General features: G+C 36.6%; 1 non-coding gene across 1 annotated transcript; it reads right to left on the bottom strand.

Annotated features, from left to right (window-relative positions):
• Nucleotides 1-2,987: 2,987 nt before the first annotated feature.
• TRNAE-UUC lies at nt 2,988-3,060 on the bottom strand. The gene has a single exon. It is a non-coding gene; the product is annotated as a tRNA-Glu (tRNA).
• Between the last annotated feature and the right edge of the window lie 679 nt (nt 3,061-3,739).

Below are 3,739 nucleotides of genomic sequence, written 5' to 3'. Positions count from 1 at the left end.
AAAACTTGGCCCTTTTCTTCTGCAACCCTGCTAATACTCTGCAACTAACTTCTTAGAGCTTACTGCAGTGCATTGTAATCGTGTACTTTCTCCCTCAGTTGTAAGAAGGATACTTGAACTTGGTGCTATTCATTCAGTAAATATTATCTAACTTCATCTACTCTGAATGAACGCCCTGGAGTAGCATTTCAAATACAGACTTCTCTGCATCAGTGGTTCTCAAAGTGTGGATCCTGTGGCAGCAGCTGCAAGCATCACCTGGGAACATGTTAGATATGCAAATGTTAGGCCTCTCTCAAGACCTATTAAATCAGATAATCTGGGGATGGGGCCCAGCAATCTAGGTGAAAAAGTCCTCCAGGTGATTCCAACACACCCTCAATCTTGAGAGCCGCTGCTCTACCCAGATCACCAAGGTGGCTACAGCTGTGTGTAGCCTAGCACTGCCTGCAGGATGGAGGCTCTCATTTTGCCAGCCCCTAGGAGCATAGACAGCTGACAGCTCTCAGCTGAGTCCTTCTCAGAGCACAACCCACAGAGAAAAGAGTGTCCCCTTACCCAAGGTCACACTTGAACATCACCTCACCCAGGAAGCCTTCCTTAAAAAATATGTTCTCCACGTGGGTTGAGGGTCCCTGCTGTGTGCTCCCATGGCACTCTGTTGATTATTCCATCATAGAACTGTGCCTGGCACATAAATGGCACTTGGCAATAAAGAATTATTTAATGAATATTACCTGTCAAAATATAAGTTGTCTATTGAAGTCTCTATTAATGATCTTCCTGTCTGGGCTGTATGCTCCTTGAAGGCAGAGACAATACTTCGTTTATACACTAATGTACAGCTCCTGGCACACTATCAGACTGATCAATGCTGCATGAATACCTGTTGAATTAATAAACATTCTATTTTCTGTGGATTCAAAGATGAATAAAATATGGGCCTATCAATGAGGAGTTCACACTCTAGTTGAAAAAAGAGATATGTGAATAGATAAATCATGGTGCCACCTGCTACTGGTTACAAAAGAGCCATGAACCAAGTGCCTTGCCCTACACCAGGCATAATCCCATCTGCTTTCCATTTATTTCAACCTTTTCTTTTACAGCTCAGCCAAAGAAGACAGGTCTCTCCCTGCCCTAAATTCCTATAATATGTGCTCTCTGCTTCACACATTTGACCCGGACAATATGTATATTGCTTAGCAGTGTTTAACACATATGCCCTGCCTACCCATAGAAGTTAAAAACTTACATCAGAAAATATGTTTTTCTATCTCCAATGCCTATCTCAATAACTCAACAACTGTCATACAGTTTTCAATTTAGTAGATGTTTGTCTATGGAGATTAAAAAGAAATCATCCCCACTTAGGGTTCTCTGTCAAATAGATTCTGAACAGAGATTTGCACACAGAAGAGCAACTGAGGAGTGTTTGCCTGGAACAACACCTGTAACTGGGTCTCTCTGCTGTCGCAGCAGAGGACCCAGCACATCCTACAAGGAGCTGTGGAGCCAGGATGGCCCTTCAGTGCTGTCCCACAGTGAAATCTGAGATTTTGTTTCCCCACATCAACCAATGGATGCAGGCTGTCCCCAGGGAGGGGCATAACCTTGGGCAAGACAACTCCCTTCTGCAAAGGATAATTCTTAGAGAGGGAGTACCTGTGAACCATCATCAGACAGTACTCACAACAGCTGGGGGAAGGAGAATTTTGGTCCTGTAGAGGGGATCTAGGCAGGGCACCTCTGCAACACTACTGTACTGATCAATTCTTTAGTTGTGAGAACTAATTATACATGTGGAGAGACATATTCACTGTTATTTGTACTTTGCTTACTGCTTGATGTATTGGATTCACATCTCCATTAGACAAATTTTGAAAACCAATTTGTCTCAATAATTTAAATAGTAACCACACTCAATAAATTCCTTTATAAAGCAATTTAAACTGCTGCTATTATAGCTGGGTCTCCAAATACTGTCCTTTAAACAACAAACATGCACAGACTCAAAGATTCTAAACTCAGCTTTGCAAGATATGCCTAACTTGATCTAAAACATCAACGGCACAGATATAAATTATTTCTTTATTATTCTCATACTTTTCAGAGTTATTGCTTTATTTATATTGAAAGTTTCCTAAGATTTCTGAATTATTTTCATTCCTTCATAAAAATCCAGGTTGCAGAATCTGGTTGGGACATAAGACCTGGTAGCTTATGTATAAATAATTCAAAAATGCCATGGTCATTAGATTGAGCCCATTCTAATGTGAAGATTTACATGTCACAACATCAATTTTTAATGTTTCTGTCATTTGGTTTTAATTTTTTGAAATTTGGTATCTTTCCCAAAATGATGTGTTCTAATTTTGCATAGCTTACAATTCCTAACTCATTGTCCTTTTGTTATGATTATCAGTACAAAATACATTTTCTAATTTTTTAATACCTGAATTTACTATTAGTGTTTTATTATAATTACCAGAGATGTTTAGAGGACTCATCTTTATAGGCCATAAGGAACTGAGTGTTGTAGTTAGCTCTCCTAGTCAGGACACTTGTCATTTTGGAACACCATATTGAAATTTCTTTACAAAACTGAGTCTTCAACCCATGAACATGGTATATATTTTTATATATTTAGGTCCTATTTAATAATGTATTTCAATAAGGTGTTCTGGTTTTCTCCACAGTAATCCAACTTTTTATTATATTCAAAAAACATCGTGTTGCTTTTGCAAGTGATACCTTCTTAAATTATGTAAGATTAGTTTTGATGGGATATAAAAATAAAATTGACTTCAATATCAATATTATATATTACAGCCTTGAAAAACTCTCATTAATTTTAATACTTTGTAGGTTACTTTTGGTTTTTCAAGTAGACAATTACATTGGCTGAAAATAATTTTGTTTCTTCTATGTATTCCAAATTTCTTTTTTTTTTGGTCACACCACAAGGCTTATGGTGGGATTTTTAGTTCCCTGACCAGGGATTGAACCTGGGCTCTCAGCAGTGAAAGTGCTGAGTCCTAACCACTGGACCACCAGGTAATTCCCAGATGTTATTCTTTTAATTGACTTATTGAAAAGGCTGGTAACTAGAAAAATGTTGAATTAAAAAGGTGATATCAGGAATCCAAGTCTTCTTTCTGATTTTTGAGGATATATTCTTAGGAGTGATGTTTCATGTGAATTGTTGTGTATATCTTTATCAGCCTAGGAAGTTCTCTTCTATAATTTGCTTTCTAAGAGGTTTTTATTTTAATATTGAATTAGTGTTACAATTTTCCATTATATTCTTGAGATGATTGTATCATTCTTGCCCTTTAAATTATTAGCATGAAATACATTGATTTCTCTAAATCTGAACAAATGCTTATTCCTAGAATAAATCTAATCTCATAATAATGCATTAGCTTTTAATGAATTATATTCACTAATATTTATGTTTTGTGTGTTTCTGATTGAAATATGTCTATAATTTTTTTTCCCTTTTTTTTCACCCCATTTTGTTTTGGTATCAAGGCCTTACTAGCCTCACAAAATGAGTTAAAAAGTGTTAGTATTTCCCAGTAGAATGGTATATTTGTCAGTTCTCTCGTAGCTGTGCCAATTGTTTTCATGTATATTTAAAACTAGATATTAGGTGCATGCAAGTTTAGAATTTAATATTTTCATAAGGAAGAGAAATTTTTATCAAGGCACACTGGTTATTTTTCCCTAGTAAGCC

This window comes from Phocoena sinus, chromosome 1, assembly GCF_008692025.1.
Source record: "Phocoena sinus isolate mPhoSin1 chromosome 1, mPhoSin1.pri, whole genome shotgun sequence".
NCBI lineage: Eukaryota > Metazoa > Chordata > Mammalia > Artiodactyla > Phocoenidae > Phocoena > Phocoena sinus.
This window is presented reverse-complemented; position numbering and strand designations above follow the sequence as displayed.